The sequence below is a fragment of the Sebastes fasciatus genome, chromosome 22 (assembly GCF_043250625.1).
Source record: "Sebastes fasciatus isolate fSebFas1 chromosome 22, fSebFas1.pri, whole genome shotgun sequence".
NCBI lineage: Eukaryota > Metazoa > Chordata > Actinopteri > Perciformes > Sebastidae > Sebastes > Sebastes fasciatus.
The window spans coordinates 14,100,084-14,118,943 of NC_133816.1; the positions used below are offsets into that span (position 1 = coordinate 14,100,084).

At 40.4% G+C, this 18,860-nt stretch overlaps 1 protein-coding gene across 1 annotated transcript in view; it reads left to right on the forward strand.

Annotated features, from left to right (window-relative positions):
- The first annotated feature begins 11,027 nt into the window (after positions 1-11,027).
- Positions 11,028-18,860, forward strand: part of ndrg2 (NDRG family member 2) — a 36,453-nt gene continuing 28,620 nt past the window's right edge. The window contains exon 1 of the mRNA XM_074623790.1: positions 11,028-11,396. The gene's annotated coding sequence lies outside the window, so the exon portion shown is untranslated. The remainder of the gene's footprint in view (positions 11,397-18,860) is intronic.

Sequence of the window (18,860 nt, forward strand, 5' to 3'; positions counted from 1 at the left end):
TGAGTGTATAGTGAGTGTGTGTGTGCCTAACACTCAGCAGTGTTAGGCACATTTATTCTGAGGCTCTGAGGCGACGGGGCGTTAACATGAGCACAATGTGGAAGGTGAGAACTTGACAAAAGCCTTGTGTAGCAAAATCAATTTTACAATGTTGAAGCTGCAGTGGGTAGAAATGGAGCAAATATGATTTAAAAAAACGTTATTTTAGTAAAACCGTCGCTATATCCTGACAGTGCATGAGACAGGTAATCTGAAAAAAATCATGTGCCTCTGTGTCCTCCGGTGCTCCTAATGGCATCTGCAAGATTCCACAGACCGGAAGGAAAACAACCAATCAGAGCCAAGCTGGAGTTCTGCCGTCTCTGAGCAGCTGTCAATCACTCACCAACTCAGATCAAACGGTCAAACTAGGCAGCGCTGATCAAATATGAATCTATATTCTGTTACTGTAATGCCTATTTCTCGCCTGAAATGTTTTTAGAAACATCTTGTAGTGTACTGTTTAGCTGAATGAGAAAGTTTGGCTGCTAGATCAGTTGAGTAAATACCAAGCACCGCCCACCAGCCGGAGCAAACTTTCTCATTTTACAGCTAAACAGAACACTACAAGATGTTTCTGAAAACATTTGAGGTAAGAAATAGGCATTACAGTAACAGAATATTGATTCATATTTGATCAGCTGCCTCCATTGAATGAACAGCCAATAGGAACGCTCTCTCTCTCTAAAATTACCTGCTATTGGCCAAAGACTCCCGTCCCGGGCTAGATTTTTTAAAGCCTGAAAACTGACCCATGAGGAGGTGCAGAAGTCTAGTTATCTCTCAGAACACTTGAATTACAATATGCTGGTTATTATGGAATTTTTGCCCAATGATGCCAAAAATATACTGCCTACTGCAACTGTAAGATACAGAAAAAGGAGCAAAATGACTTAAAAAAGAAGGAAAAACTAAAATAATACCTTGGGTGCCGTTAGTATCTTCAGTATTCTCTGTTGAAAGAGGAAATAATGAGACGCTGACACTAACTGTGAACTTCATTATCGCTCTAAATGCACAGCTGAGTTGATGTGTTTTTAGTTTACAGAGAGCTGAGCGTGTCCACAATTTCACCCCAATGAATCAGAGTAATGAACAATCATTGGATTTGTAAAGGTGCAATAATTAGTGTTATTGTCTAACCTAATTGCACCACCTTGGAATACGTACTGTAAATAAATGAGATAATGGTCGAGTGGATTGATCGCCAGCCTGAAAATTAACACAAACCCTGGTGTTTCCAGTTTCAAAGAACGCACACAGTATCTACTGTACTACTGTACTGTAGTCTCGCGTACGGATATTTTACTTGGCTGTCTAAAAGTGGGACTTTTCATTTAGTTTACAACTTTAGCGTCTGACGTGTTTTACGTACTTATGTTACGTTGCTTCCGTACGTATTTTACTTACTATACGTACTTATTTTACTCCCAACCATGACGTCTTTCCTAAACCTAACTAAGTGGTTTTGAGACCCTAACTGGCCAACAGCGACCGTTTCACGGTAACGACATGGAGTTAAATGACATGGGAAAAAGCCGTTTCACAACGTTAACCCTTGTGGCGTATAAATGACACGCAAAAAGCCGAAATGCGTCATCATGACACGTGGAAATGTTGTGCTATTTATGCGTCTTTAAGTGCTTTTGTTGCCTCAACCTAACTGCGCCTGGTGGAATCCAGGCATTACGCTACATGTCCACCAGGTCCGACAAAGACGCTACGGGATGTGCTGCTCCACTCAACTGGCCGCTCAAGCTGGGACGTACCATATCGTGGAATGCACCTGATTGGTCCCTGGTTTTCTGCTCGCCATTTCAAACAGGAAACAACATGGCTCGTAAACGTTCTGTTATTCCGTCTAAATAATCCACCAAAATCTACTTCTGGAAACATTTTAGGTGAGAAATAGGCGATGCCACTGCTGAGTCTTGTTTCATGTTAGAACTAGATCACCTAGTTTGACAGTTTGGTCCAGGTTTAGTGAGCCGGACGCGTTGCGCTGGACAGACTAATTTGCATAAAGCTGAGATTTTTCATCTTTATCGAAATACAGACCCTCCCCTCTCCAAATCACCAAAATCACTTGGCGACTGCTTCTTCTTCTGCTTTCCAGAGGAAATGAATGGAAAGAATTGAGACGCCCTCCGTCACCGGATCTGGTGGAAATGTTCTCAAGTTGGATCCCAAAGTGCAAACCAATGATCATGATCATGTATCAGGTTACTTCTTTATATTTGGCAATCATGATAATCAAATGAAATGAGGCATTTGTAACAAGTAGGATCAAATGTGCACAAGGACGTGAACTGAAAAATTACACATGCTGTATAAAATGTCTGGACATGTGTGTGCAGTCACTTGTAAATTCACCCTGCTGCATAAGGAAGCAGTTAAAACATTCGTAGCATTCCTAACTATTAATTTCCTTTGGCATTAATGGAATCCACTTCTGCATCTTTATTTGTTTCTGTTGCACTATTTAATTACTTTTGCATCTGATAAAGTTTAGCGGAGAGACTTGAAGTGTGTTTAACATTCTAGGGTAATAATGCAGTGAAAGAAGTCTGTAGCCTCTGCCGGTATCAGCGGTTGCACACAGTGTCCCCATCTCATTACTATCAGGTCACAAGATCAGTCAGAGAACAGAACAAGGTGTCCATCGGAGGAGGATGTGCCAGGTGAAAGTGTCCTTGAGCAACACGCTGATTATCTTTCTTCTGTGTCTATTTCCACTTCAATTACATCTTCCCTAATAATAAAAAAAATAAGAATATAGACAAGAATATACAGTACAAGCTGTGATTGGTCCATTAGAACATGAAAAATATAGTTCTACTTATTTTTTTTTAAACATATTTGCTTTTCCTGTGGAGTTTTAAACAGCTTTCATGCAGGCTGAAGTGCCTTAAACTTGCATTCTTTCTAATAGCCAGCAGGGGGCAACTCCTCTGGTTGCAAAAAGAGGTCTGATTGTATAAAAGTGAGAAAATGAGCCTACTTCTCACTTGATTTATTACCTCAATAAACATTGTTAACATGAGTTTATGGTCTCAGTCGCTAGTTTCAAGTCTTCTTCAATACAGCATGATGTTCATTTAGTAAATTATGGTCCCATTTAGAGTCAAATAGACCATAAAGCATGGGATGCTTCAGGGCGTGGCTACCTTGTGATTGATGGGTTGCTTCCACGGCGTTGTCCAGTCTGGGAGTTGTCCGTGTTTTCGTCTTACAACCCCTTTCACAGTGTGTTTTCAGTTCATGAAAGTTAATTATAAACCTTTTTGGTCACCTAAAAATGTCTTATTCAGCGTTCGGTTGTACTTAGCTCCGTCCTCTCGTGTCACTTCTGGTTGCAAAAGAACCAGAACTCGAGGCGTCAAAACCACAGTCCACAAACCAATGGTTCACGTCACGGTGACTACGTCCACTTCTTACATACAGTCTATGCATGCACCAAAGAATTTTGCATTCCTTTTCATTTTAAATCCTTCAGTTTAAGATAAAAGGTTGCAAATCGCCTGACAGCAACAGTATGTTACTGCAATTACACCCACTCCATCTGGCTGAGAGCATAATCTCACCAGAGTATGGTGTGAGTATGTGCGGGTGTGGTTTCCGCTTAAATATGGGTCTGTTGTGGACGCCGTTAATCACTCTGGATAAGTGTGTCAGCTCAGTGCCTGAAAAGTAAATGTTTGTGTTGTAATGTGTCTGTATGACAGGATTATGGAGTGATGTTTTATGAGGACAGATATGAGAACTTCATAAGCAGAATCTAGTGCACATAAAGCTCTACAGATGAATGAAATGAGGAGTGTTGCAATATACTAGTAATGACGATAACCTTGATATTTCAGAATATTAATATCATGTTAATAGTACACATATGATAATGTTGTACGAATCATCCAGCACTTCTTAAATCATTATCCCTATACCTACCTATATTTGTATTTTGAAAGTAATTAAGTTGCCAAAAAATTTACAAAGTTAAAGATAAATTTGACTGATAGCCTTATTTATTTATTTATAAAAATGTCCCCTAGATATCGCGATAATATCGTTACCATGAATTCTTTAGGCCACAGTAATCGTGTATTGAAAATCCAATATTTTTGACAGCCCTAAATGAAATCATTCAAAATGTAAGTGCATCTTTTTAACTCATTCTGAATGTATAAGGCCGCTTAAAAAATCTTTTAATAAAGTGTCTTTTGGCCAAGTTCAAGGTATTCTCTGCCTTAAAGAGAAGACCCTAAGCAAAATGTTGGCAAGAATGCACAAGAAACATGTTAAGAGAAAGCTCACGTTTAGAGAAAAATTCTCGTGAAATCTATTTCTGTCCTCTCTGCAGAGCGTTACATCGCCCAGCCATGTGTAAGCTGTTATATGCATTTAGCAAGGGAGTCCTAATTTTGGAAAACAGAAAGAAAGCCATGCAGGCTGGCTTTGGCTCATTAGCATCAAGGTTTTTTTTTCCACTCTTATTTTCTTCTCCTTCAGTCAGCATTAACCCCGGTGGACTGCTGCCAGCAGGAGGGGCGGCTGTGGAGGGTATAAGGATGTGGGAGTGCAGAGGGCAGATGGGGTCAAGAGGTCAACGGCAGTGATTAAAAGGAGCCTGGTTTAGCCGACGAAAGGCCACCAGTGACCAACTGGAGCTGCGGCACATTATCCAGTCTGACTTGAAGTCGTGGAGAGAAGAGGAGGAGGAGACAGCCGGCAGCAGATCAAAGCAACTTTATTCACAAAGAGCTTTTTGCAAAACAACAGCAGAATGAGGACAAAACAAAAATGCTGAAGAGGAGCTGACATGGCGGATATGAAAGTCTAAAACTCCAAGCCCAGAGGTCTGGGCCCCAGTAGGAGACAAAGACTTAACAGCCTGCTGAATTTTGGCACTTAACAAGGAATGATGCAGACGTTTGATTGGACCGCTAAAAGCTGAAAAACCAGACGATCAAAAGCCTCGACATCGCTCTAAAAGAAATTCGAAAGATTTTTGAACCAATCAGAAATCTTTCACCTTTGAGTCTGTAACCTGAAAAAAGCGACGCTGGACAACAGGATGCAGAGGAGCTGATGATGATGATGAAGGTAATCGTCGCCCTCAGGCCGAGGGTGCTGCTGATTGTGGTGTGGAACAGGAGCACAGAGTTCACCGATTTTGAACTAGCAGTGATCGTGTGAGGAAGACGCTAATTTTAAACAAGAGACAACAACTTAAACTGAGTGGATTATTCAGGTAAAACATGTACATGTTTTGGAAACGACTGCTTCAGATATTTGGAGAATTCCTTGCTTTATTGAAGATGGAAGCTTAGTAGCACATGCAGGATTAATCTCGTCCATCAGTCTCAGGATGGAGGAAGAAACATCTTTGCAACAGCTGCATCCTGAATGAAAGACATGGTTGATACGTGAACATATGCAGACTTGGAGGTCATGTAATCAGGAATGTTTCAGAGAATTTGGGGGTTTTAAAGGGTCTCTATATGATATCCAGAGCATTAATATAGCAGCAAACAACTGTTGTCTATGTAAATATATAGAGCAATAATGTCTACCTGAGCAGAGAATGAAGTTGCTCTCCCTCTGTGTGTGTTGTAATTTGAGTTTCTCCGTGATTTGTTCACTTTGCCGGGCCGGCCACGCATGCTTTTAGTGCATGATTGTGCACGTGAGGGTGCTCCACCAGCTCACGCTCTGAACTGCGCTCATACAGCGGTTACAGCTGATAACGCCGTCACGGCTCTGAAAAAGCATTTAAACTGGCATGACGGGAGATAAGATTTACAGAATATACAAGTTATAAACCGTAAGATTTACACTATTTCAAATCCCATTTTTGATACTATTTATGCGTGGTATTTTTTTTTGCAATAGGCATTAAGTGTATTTACATTCAATAATTACCTCTTTATATAGCGTTTTTTATTGTTACTGGCAGGGTCCAACATTCCTGACGTCAGTAATTATTAAAGGTGCTCTATTCGATATTCAGAGCATTAATATAGCAGCAAACAACTATGTAAGGATATAGTGGCGTAATGTCTACCTGAGCAGAGAATGAAGTCACTCTCCCTCATTGTGTGTTGTAATCAGAGCTTCTCCGTGCTTTGTTGACATGGCCATTTATTGCTTGTTTCTATGGCCACCAAGTGGCAAAAAGAAAGTAAAAAAGTGTCTTAGGGGGTGTGTCGCTCTGGACCCGAGTATTTCTAAAATACTGAGCTGGAAGCAAAGAGGATCTCATGAGGGTGACTCAGCAGTAAATGAGGTGATAAAAGTGTTCAAACTTGGACTTCATTCAATACACCCACTGCTGGATTTGTGCTGATATTAAAGATGTGACGGATCCTTTTTCCCTGCCCCGTGGTTGATTACATCAGCGGCTATCTGAACCTCCCATGTCTGGGTCCCCGAGGTTCAATTATGATTAAGCTCAAATCTCATCATTTTAATAGCACTATAGTGAATTACACCTCGCAGGCTGGTATTTGATTGACACAGTGGGTGATTATAATGGAAGGGTGGGCGGTATAGCAGCATCCTGCGCAATCAAAAGCCCAAATGAGATGTAAACTGTTTTTCCAAAACCTACTCGGAATACAAACTGATAATGTTAGATAGCTCAGGTGCAGCTTGATCCTCTGTTTGTGGTTTATTAAACGTTTTGTATGATATTGCAATGCAGTGCCAGTGAAACGCTCATAGCAGTTGGCTTGTCTTTGCAGCTCAGTAGCCAGTATTTTATCAGAAAACAAACAAAATCATTTCCAGGCTGATTGTTTGTCATGTGATTCATTGTGTTTTCATTTTGTTTTTGTATAGTATTACAGTACGGGGCTATAATTTATTCCTCTTGCTAGCCTTTTTTATTGGCAGCAGTACAAAACAAAGTCCTCGGTATACCACTAAATGACATGTTTACACTTGAACGTTTGTTCCAGCGCTGGCTGACTTGAGCCGTGCCAAAAATCCTCACAGACCACACACACATTTTATGTTCAGGACTGGCAGATATAATAGAGAAGGAGACTTTTCATCAATCATTCAACCCGCCATGACCTCAGAGGAAGACGTATTGTTTGGTAGAGTACAGGTTCTCCATCACTGCCTTCTGGCTGTGTCACAATGATTTCTCACACAGTAGCCTTGGCCTCAGGACTGATTTAAAGTTTGAGGTTGTTTTGGGTCACACAGAGTTCAGGACAGATGAAGGAGGTAAACTCTCACATAGTTTAAATAAATCTCAGCTGTCCAGCGATAGCTGATAGCACGGTCCTTGTGGTTTTTTGAGAAGCTGTTGATGGACCTGAAGATACACATTAAATTTAACTTTTCATGTCACAACACATCCCCAGTATTTGTTTATTTAGAGACTGCTGTTTTGAAGCCTCGAGTTTGGCATTTCCACCGTCGCCATCTTGGTTTTTTGCAACCAGAAGTGACATGAGAGGGTGGAGCTAAATACAATCGAACGCTGAATAAGACATTTTTAGGCAACCAAAAAAATATATATAATTAACTGAACTGAAACACACTGTGAAAGGGTTTTACACACTGCACCTTTAAGTTACACTTTGAGCAAACAATACTGTACCTGATTTTGTCATTTTTTTCCAGTCTTGATGAATGCTCCTAAATTTCTGTTTAAATTTAAATGTTTGCACAACTTGGACATAGTTTGCTGTTTTGATAAAGCTAAAGATATATAGATAGGTAACTATATAAGAGTTATTTTTATTAGGGCTGCACAATTTGTACATTTTTTTTGTAATTGCGATTATTTTGACTAACATTTTAATTGCGGTGTGATTTGCGATATTAGAGAGAATGATCATTTTTACATCATTATTCTCATTGTCATTGAAAAACATATTAATGATTACGGTGTGATTTTTTTTGCAGGGATCTGTACCAAACAAATACGTTTTCTTTAGTCTGTAGAATATCATGTGTAGGACATCTCTGCAGCACCACAATATTTAATTTAAAATGGTATTTTGACACACATTTCACCTCTAACAAATATTGCGTCTCCTGCGATTTGAAACTTGCAGTTCTCAATATTGCGATTTTGATAAAATTGATTTATGCAGCCCTAATTTTCATAAAGAAAAATATGAACATCGTTCTAAAGTTAATAATAGAAGTATTTAGGAAATTCCTCTACATAAAATAGTGTGTAAATAAGATGTATTAACATTAACTGTTGCTATGATTATGGGAGGAGCTACATGTAGCTAACAAACTTTAATATCCGCGTTGAGTGAAGTGATTGCATTCCAGTCAAAATCATCTCCGCTTACAGTAACAGTTGAGGATGATGAGTCATGTCTTGTCAGCAATCAGACATTCACAGTTTATGCTGGACCTCCAGCGCGGCCGCCAGAGGGTGCGTTACGTCACCTGAAAGCCCTTTAATCCAGCCGGGCTGCACGGCTGGTGGGCCAAGATAAGGAATGACCACTGATGTATAACTGCAACTGTCGAAGCAGCTGCTTCAGTGCATACCGTTTCTGCTTTTAATGGAGCGAGTAATGAAACAAATCACTTTAACTGGAGGCAGATGAATGGAAAGAGATGCTGTCTTAGCCATTGGCCCTTGTGCATTCTTCTGAAGAGTTTGAGCATATGTCGTCAGTTTCTAATCCAGCAAAGTGTGAGGGCGTTCGTACTGTATGTGTTGTGATTTGGACTGAATTCACGGTGACACAGTTGAAATGCGCGTCAATGTGCTCGGGTGGAACAAATATCTGGCTCACGACAGAGGCACGGGCTGGAGGATCATTATGATTTTTAAACCGCCAACTATGATGCAGATAACATATTAAGGGAGTTTTATTCCAAATCCGACCGCTGCAAAAACTGGATTCCACACAAAAGTTTGCTGGCTGGAAAAATTGGAAAGCCATTATTAGTTGTAGCATTTACACTTTACTGCAAAAATCCTGATAGTTCCAATAGTATAATAATGTTTAGGATTAACTGCTTCATTAGAACTCCATTCGAAATGCACATGCAGGAAACGGTGTGGTCATCCAGTGGCGATACAAATGAGAGTCTGTGTGTCACTTGGGGAAACTATGACCTGACTTACATAACCACAGAGCTGATGAGTGATGTTCTGCTTCTCAGCAGCTCTGCTCTGGGTTTGGGAGCACAGCGCAGTACAGTTTCAGCCGGGATTATATGTGCCATGTTAATTTCCCCCTCTGCTCCCGTATAAAAGAGCTCATTATGTATCCCAGCATGGAAAACAGCATTATGCAAGTTCACTACTTTATGGTTAAACGTGGAGGAAGTGGTGTCATCAAAGGCTAAGTGGACCGAAGAAGAGAAAGAGAGGAGAAGAAACTCTTATATGTTTATAGAAAATGTAGCATACCTAAATTCTTATATTTAACTTTTTAAGTCTCATTATACAACATTAGTTACCTTAAAGTCCCTGTATATAAACAGTGTCTCACATAAATATTATATCATACCTGTTAATCCATATTAAGTATCCAGGCTCAAGCTCAAATGTCTTTCAACTTTTGCCAAAATGGGAGAGAACGGCGGACATCAAACACATATCCACAACTCAAATACAATTTATTCAATGGTTATTTATGAGTAGAGAGATATTTCACTTGTTTGAACTTCACTGATATTGCGGGCTGTCTGATTACACTTAAATAATAATTAAATTTCACCTGAAAGTTGGACAAAATATTAAGTAATAGCAATTTTGATGTACATATGCAAGAGAATGACCAAGTTTGTGCCTATATGATGTCACACTTTTGCTGAATTATATCTATTTACTTGTCAATCAATTAATATTTTAGTATGCATTCAACTTTAAATCAAATGTTTCAACCAATCTGGGCAAAGGGGGCAACAGCTCAAATTATTATTTGATGAATTGCTAATTTCAGTTATCATAGACTGTTTATCAGAAGTGGAGGTAGTCACCGAGACGTCATTGGTTTGTGGACGTACGTTTTGAAGCCTCAAGTTCGGCATTTTGGCCATCGCCATTCTGGTTTTTGTCCGTCGCCATCTTGTTTTTTTGCAACCAGAAGTGACACGAGACGGTGGAGCTAGGACATTTTTAGGCGACCAAAATGTTACAATTAACTTTCATGAACTGAAAACACACTGTGAAAGGGTTAAAGTTGTAAGACGAAAACGTGTACAACACCCAGACCGGTCAACGCTGTGGTAGCGACCTGTCAATCACAAAGTAGCCACGCCTTAAAGCATCAATTTGACTCTAAATGGGACCATGATTTAATAAATGAACATCACGCTGTATTAAAGAAGACTTGAAACTAGCGATTGAGAACATAAACTCATATTTACAATGTTTACTGAGGTAATAAATCAAGCGACCAAATCAAATGACCGGCCCGCTGTTCTTTATCCCTTTACTTAGATTAATGAAATACTCTTTTGACACACTTTAGTTAATTTCAGTTATGTGTTAAAATAGTAGATTTTTTTTAATTATTATTATTATAATTATATTAATTTTAAATCCATTTATTTTCTTGTATGGTTTTCCACCATTTCATAATCATTTTTCAGTTAAAAAAGTGACTGATAGTGAAATAAAACTCCTTCCTCCAGGGTGGGGGGGGGGACATGGAGATCTCCAACCCAACCCCCCCTTCGGTGACCCTCTGGAGGAGACTCAGCTAAGGTTTGGACCCCCCTAGACCTCTCCAGGATGGAGGTCACACTGCTGTCCCTCTCTTTGTGACCACACTTTGAGTCCAGGTGTGTTTATTTACCTGCTGGCTGGCTCGTGCCCAGGCGTGGAATGCTCGGCTCCGTTCAATAAACTCAACAAGGAGTGGACTGTACCATTGTGAATCCTAAATGGAGGGGTGAAGCCGGGAAGATAAACAGGCTGTTTTACTCCCGATATCGCGTCTGCGTTTTTAGTCTGGTCCAAACCAGGAGCTGCCACACGCTGCCTCAAATATAAATCACTTATTTGCATTAAAATAAAATATTTATTGTTGATTTATTTAGGGGTAACTTTCTCAACACCCCTATAAAAAAAACTCCATCGCTACATCCTTTGCCTTTTGATTGACCGCTCCATATTTTTTCTTCTCCTGTGTTGCTGCTGAATGTTCCTCCTGCCTGCTGGAGAAAGGATACAAAAAGAAAACAACAGAGGAAGAAGGCACACTGGAAAATAAAGGAGGTGGAGGAAAAGAAGTAAAATAACAGGAGCATTGGTGGAGAACAGTTTGGGAAGAAAGTGCAAGTGGAGAACGAGACTTGCCATTTATACATTTTTTTTGCTTTTGTGTGAAGATTTCTTTTGTTTCCAATCTGCTGATTAAAAGGTGAGTTTATGCTGTTTTTATTCTAGTAGCACAACTGGGATGTGATTTATTTATTTTTCTATGTGTTTGAGCTCTTTGTTGTGAGAAAGTGAGGGAGTAGCCTGTGCAGATTTTTGTCATTCATGCAACAAAACGAGAAAAAAATGTGTTTTTCTGCAGGGAGTTTTGTGTTGGTAATGTGCACAGAGATGCAAACCCTCCTGTTTAATATTGCATTATATGCAAACCGATGTCAAAGTAATCAGCGCCCCCCTTTTTCCTGCTTGATTGAACCCAGAAACACGCTGCTCTCCAGCTTCCATCAACACAAAAACAGTCCACTCTGCAACACATTCATATTTCATCTGTGTTTTGCAAGCACCAATTGAAAAAAATGCAATTTGAATTACATTTTGCATGCATGAGTGCATTGTTATTGACGTGCACATGTGGCACAGCCAGCGGCTCTTTGTTCCTCTTCCCTCCCTCCCACCTCCCCCCCTATAATAACCAACCCAGGGCATGACAGCTCAATGTCTCTGCAGATAGAATATAGGACAGTATTGACATGCTATAGTGTCGCATGAACTTGAGTCATACATATGAACCTGACATCCTCCTCCATCCATCCCAGTCAGCCAACAGCATCATCATCATTGCTCTTCCTTTGTGGTGTTTATAACTGGGTGTCCCCTACAGAGCTGCAGAGGTTTGCGATTTCACGGTTAAATACTTTTTTTGTTATCGCGATAAAAAAGGTTGTTTTTGTCTCTTTCTAAGAGGAGTTAGTTGGGGCTGTTCAGGGGAGTGTTGTGGTTCTTGGTGTGCCAGAGGAGGATATAAAGTGTGTCAATGTCAAATGGAGGTGTGTCCCTTGTGTGTGTGCTGTTCACTGGCCCTGTGCTGGCTCCAATAACAAAAAAAAAAAAGAATCAGAGAGAAAATAAAAAAAAATCATGCAGCAAAAGCCCTGAAAAGATCCGTTTTGGTAAGAGTCTCCCTTATGGAATATCTTATAGCCTGGCGCGCGAGGAGGGGAAGTGTTTTGCTTCAGTGTGTCGTGCCAGACCAAGGACACACGCACACACGCACACACACACACAGTCGTGTTTTCATGACTTTTAAGGACATTACATTAACTTATATTCGTTTCCTGGGGACTTACCCTAACCCTAACTGCTACTTGCCTAATCCTAACCCTTAACCTAAACCTTAACCTAAACCTAACCTTAAACCAAGCCTTGTTACGGGGACGTTCATTTTATCCCCATTTGGAAGGCGAGTCCCCACAATGTGACTGTGTAAACAGGTTTATGTCCCCACAACGTGGGTAATACACACACACATACACACACACACACACACAACTCTCCTCTGTCTACACACAGACATCCAGGTTCTCACTATGCTGCAAGCTGCATGCACGCACTCGAGCGAAGCTCGCGCGCAGATTCTGTGAGTCATACCGCATTTGGAGACTCGCGGCCTCGCTGCTCTCGGAGTGAAGTGGAGCCCCTGCTGATAACGCGCGCACACACACATCACACATTGCTCCAGCGGGATTGTGCATTTATAGATGTGCAAATGCACGAGGACGCAAGCACGCACAGACTCTCCACGAGCTATGTCAGAAATGACGGACTGTGTTGATATAGAAATGCAGCCACACACACACACATAGATAGTGTACTGCATGTTTGTCTTTCTTTGTTGGAAATACTGGTGGTTGTGGTGTTACCAACAGCCCTGCGTCCATCATTTTGTGGCTGATTATTTAAAAAATTCAGCATCATACCACTTGGCTCCTGAGAAATACAGTTTTTCAGTCGGATATTAAAGGGTCAGTTCACCCAATTTCAGTTCACACATGCACATAGTTTTGTTTTGACATTTATTCCTTTCAATCGGGATGAATGGAATTTAATTTGTGCTGCTTGATGGAATATTATTTGATAATCACGTAAGCAGGGTCTCCTACCGCGTCACAAACTTTCTAATTTTACTGCTAAACCGTGCACTACAAGATGATTGAAATTTGAGGTGAGAAATAGGCATTACAGTAACAGAAAATTGATTCATATTTGATCAGCGCTGCCTAGTTTGACCGTTTGGTCAGAGTTTGCGAGTGATTGACAGCCGGCTCTCATAGACAGCAGCTGGACAGCAGACCTCAGATCAGCTCTTACTGCTTGTTTTCCTCCGGTCTGTGAAATCTTGCAGATGCCGTTAGGAGCACCGGAGGACACAGAGGCACATGATTTTTTCTGTCTCATGTACTACTGTCACGATATATTGACCGTTTTATAAAAATAGCTTTTTTTAATCATGTTTGCTCCAATCTTTTGCAAATGAGGAATGACTTTTCGTAAGAATTCATACGAACCATTGTATGAGGATATGTTGATCAACTCAAGGAAAAGACTAAACAATATCCAAATAGTTTCTAGCATAACTTTTGGGACTGATGGATGACATCTGCATCAACTGTGTTACCGCCAAAGGTTGTTACTGATATTCCAGCACACAGACCCAGGTTGTAGTGAGGACAGTGTTACTTTGAATGAGCTGGTCCTGTTGACATTTCACAGCGGTGATTTGTAGTGGGTTTTTTTCTGGAGTCGTGTCGTATGCATCTGTCAGGATCAAAAATAAACTCTTCTGCTGGAACAGTTGCCCTGTGGTCTGATGCTACATCCCCGGAGTGTTTGTGTTCTGGCCAGACTAATAATCCAAGATCAACTTGTTGACATCATTAAACTGTGGCGGTTCAGTCTCCTAGGATGGAGCTTGCAGACACTTCTGAACCCACTGGCAAAACAGAAACATCCGCAAATGAGGACTCGATGGTGCATTTGACTTCTTTTGACAAAAGGAGGGTTTGTCATTGTAAAAGATGGCGATGGCCATGCTTGTTAGCCCCATGTTTCATTGTCTCTGCACCACTGAACTTGTTGCTATGGCGTCTATTGACCAACCTGACCTCATTACATACTACTTGTACCATCATTAGACATCGCCTGTGTGCATTTGGATTGTCAGTGACAGTTTGACCTTTTGCACTCCAGGCAGACTCGACTTAAAGGTCCACAAGGTTCCCGACACGTGTTTTATCTGTGATATAAAGACTGGAGAAAATGGCAATGTAGCTGGTTAAAAATAAGAGAAACTATACCAGAGGTGCTGTAAATATTAAACATTGCAATTGGATATTTGCTCCATCTGCCAAAGCACAAATGCACTTCCTCTGCTGTTGGTGAGGGGGGGGGGGGGGACTTACTCGAGCATATTCAGTCTGTCACCTTGCCTGTTGACTCTACCAATATTAACATTTACTCCGGCAGTGTTTGCTAATCCATCAGTGTTGACTGCAGGGAAAGACGATATGCTTGACCTGTTAGGGTTGCAAGGTTTGTACAGTGTTGAGGTATTAACATTCAAATCATAGGTTATTTCTGACCTTCAATGTTGGAGGTAGTGGATTCGCATCTGGAGAGTTTGACACCACTTACCTAAAGATTATTGACATAAAATAAAAGCCTATTTTGATTTATTTTTCAAATTACGAGTCATTACCAGGTGGCGACCTCCAGTTCTAAAAAGTGAAGCCAATGCTGAAGTGCCTTAAACTTGTATTCTTTCTAATAGCCAGCAGGGGGCGACTCCTCTGGTTGCAAAAAGAAGTCTGATTGTATAGAAGTCTATGAGAAAATGAGCCTACTTCTCACTTTATTTATTACCTCAGTAAACATTGTAAACATGATTTTATGGTCTCAATCGCTAGTTTCAAGTCTTCTTCAATACAGCATGATGTTCATTTAGTAAATTATGGTCCCATTTAGAGTCAAATAGACCATAAAGCAGGGTATGCTTTAGGGCATGGCTACCTTGTGATTGACAGGTCGCTACCACGGCGTTGTCCGATCTGGGTGTTGTCCATGCTTTCATCTTAGAACTTTAACCCTTTCACAATGTGTTTTCTGTTCATGAAAGTTAATTGTAACACTTTGGTCGCCTAAAAATGTCTTATTCAGCGTTCCGTTGTACTTAGCTCCACCCTCTCGTGTCACTTCTGGTTGCAAAAAAACAAGATGGCGATGGCCAAAATGCCTAATTCAAGGCTTCAAAACCGTAGTCCACAAACCAATGGGAGACTTCACAGTGACTACGTTCACTTCTTATATACAGGTCATTACTTATAAAACAATTCATGTTTTGACAATAACACAGTTTATTATAGGACAATATTGGCCGATGGAGATAATTTCCTGACTTTAAATAAGCTACAAGGACAAATTGACCAAATATTCTACTTAGATGTTAACTTAGATTGCATGGCTCTGGGGTCTGATAGCGGCTTAGAAATAGGAGACACTGATAACACTTGGTTTGATGAATGTGTGGATATGCAGCAAACTAGGCCAGTAAACATCTATATTTGGAGGTGGATTCAGGTCCTGGAATATCAGGGAATCAAATGGTGTTGTCATCCCGACTGCTCAGAAATAGTCTTTGTCCTTATGTTGAGGTGTTGACGCTGAAATGATCTCCTGTCAAAGTACACGCCAGCTGTTGGGTTTATACGGACCTGTCAGTGTTGAGCGATGCATCTCAGTGCAGCTGTGGCGCCGAGCCACTGATTAAATGTGAAGTACTGTTGTAGTAAGTGGACTTCGTTACGGTGTTTGATGGTGTTTCAGTGCTGATGGTGCTGCGGAGCTGATGTTCATGTCTGTGGGTGTAATTGCCTCTTCAGAGGTAGAGTTTTGTTTACTGCTCAGTTTGAGTATCGCTGTACTTTTGTAGCAGAGGAGAGCTGATAGCCACTTTAAACCATTCGCCGTTGGAACAAACATAAACATTGATGATTTTGAAACAAATGAGAGGATAAATTACATTGTTAAAGCTGCGATAGTCTAGATTGTTACATCAAATATGGATCAAATGACCAAGTGTAAAAGCCCTTTTGCCAGAAAATAATGTTGACATTGTACGTTTCTGCAAACCATGGATACGTTGAATGTGGACATTGCATTCAGTCAGAGCAAGCAAGCAGAGTATATCAAGCAACCGTTATTAAAACTTATATGGTATAATGAGTAGTATAACAAGCAAGAAAATCAACTAAGGGCGAGTGGGTCAAACAAACACAGGACTTTCACCCAGGAGGCCGCTGTTCATGTCCCGTGTGAAACCTAAAGTAATCGTTGACTTCCTGCTTGTTATGTAACATTGTTACACTTGTTACGTAACGTTACCTAAGAAAGTCCGCTAAGGGCGGTTGTTGTGTATTTACAGTAGTTGCGTTCAGCAAACTCTGTAATTCTCTTCAGCTTAGTGAGGCACTCTAACGTCTTTTACCTTGTTGTTTTGTTACGTCTTCTGGCCCGCAAACTTCGCTCCAATCAACCTTGAAAAAGTCTCAGATAAACGAACTGTACGCTCCCTGTGTCAAGCATCAAACAAACTAGCTGGTGAACATAGTGGAGCATTTAGCAACTAAAGAGCCATATATTCTTCTCAGGAGTTGGTGGAGACCAAAAACAGAGCTAAAAGAAAGGAGTGACTATTGGAATTCCAATCATCACGTGACCAAAAACACGACTCCAAATGAATGCTAATGTTGCTACGTATTTGCCAGATTTGGAAATAGTCAACCGTTTTACTAACACAGTCGCCATAACCACTTTTACATTATTGTGTTCTCAGCTTGTTGCGATGCCACCAAGTGGCTAAAAAGATCTATGGATACTGCTTTAAAGCGTCTGTTTTATTATTTTATTCAGTCTTTTATAACTCCATAGTTATACAAACATATTGCTGTTTCTGCATACCATCTGTCTGAATTATAAACTTGTACAACCTCATCTTTGGAGTGGAGCCAAGCATCTCATGATTGCCAATCAACCAATTATTAGATCAGATGTACTTTTGACACATATCCGCTGGTTCAAGCTTCTCAAATATGATTATTTGCTGCATTTCTTTGCCATAACATTTTTGTTTTAATGTGAGTTTCGGACTGTTGCTTGGACTTTGAGAAACTGTGATTTTATACAATTTTCTGGCATTTTATAGACCAAATGATTATTTATTAATCAAAATAATTGTGTTTGAGCCCTAAAATCTATATATATTGTAATTTCTAACAAAAAGCCTAATCTAGATACTGTACATGAAAATACATTGATGAGTTGTACATATGAAGAAAGATCCATCCTGTCCTTTATTTACATGCTTCAGTTGTATCCAGTATGGTCCATCCGAGTGCAGCTACTGTAACTAACATTGTCTAATGTTGCACTTCCCTCTGTTGGCACCAACAGAAACATTGATTCTTCTCTGTTGACAGTAGATACAGCTCAGTGTGTTTAAAACCCGGCCAACGTGACACGAGAGACCATCGAGAATGCAAAACAAACATTGAAATGTGTGCTCAGGGGCTACTGAAAAAATTAATCATTTGGATGGAAAGCAAAGCACACCGAGTACAGCTGAAATGCACTCAGACCTGCATTTCTGGCTGCGTTGAGGGGATTTTACTCCGTTTTGTAGCTTATAAAGAAGATAAATAAGTCAAATCTGGTGCTGAGTCATTAAATGTCCACTAGTACGTGACACAGAATTTTGCCATAAACACAATTTTGTCATTAATTGTTAAGAAATGTGTTTTCAAATCAGACTGATTCCTAGAAATTTTGAATTGTCAGTTTTAATATTAAAAACACAGGGGGTTATGAAAGCACTTTTGTGTAAACGTTGCCTGTGTAACTGAACATAGGTCAGTTATTTTGATATGACTCTGTTTGGCAGTGTAGTGTGAGCTCAGATGTATTTTTACTGTCTGTACAGTGAAGAGGAGCCCATTAGCTGATGACTGAGACAGTGTGGAACAACACTGCGTAGGTGTCTGAGATCAGTCTAGTCTGAATAAATCCTAACCACGTTTTTATGTGTTTTTTCTTCCAAATTGTTAACATCAGAGTCTTTGCCAGCTGTAGTGTCTAGTGCATTTTAGTCTGGGTGTTAATAAAAATATATATTTTTTGTATTCTGTGTAGGTGTACGAGAGCGTAACAGCATCTGGGTTCAGAGCGTATGGATTTTATACTGTGTAGGTGTATGAGATTACAGCAGTCTTCTAGCATCTAGCCCAGTGTGTGGAAGTGTGTGTGTGTGTGTTGGCAGGGGGACGACTCAGTCCTTTACCCGATGGCTAGAGGCCAGATACAGATAGGGCCAGGCACCACAATGCCCTGTCTGTTCCCACAAGTCCAAATAGGCCTTCACAACACCCTATTTATAGACAAAACGCCCTGTCCAAACTCCATTCATATTTCTCAGATTGGATGTGTGGAGTAGTGTGTGCAGATGTTTTTGTTTTTTTACTAAAAAGTGAACCATCTGATGCAAATTGTACACTCTGTGACCGAGATTTTTTTAAAGTGATGCGACCCCAAATGCATCCAAATGTGCAGCCCGTCTGGT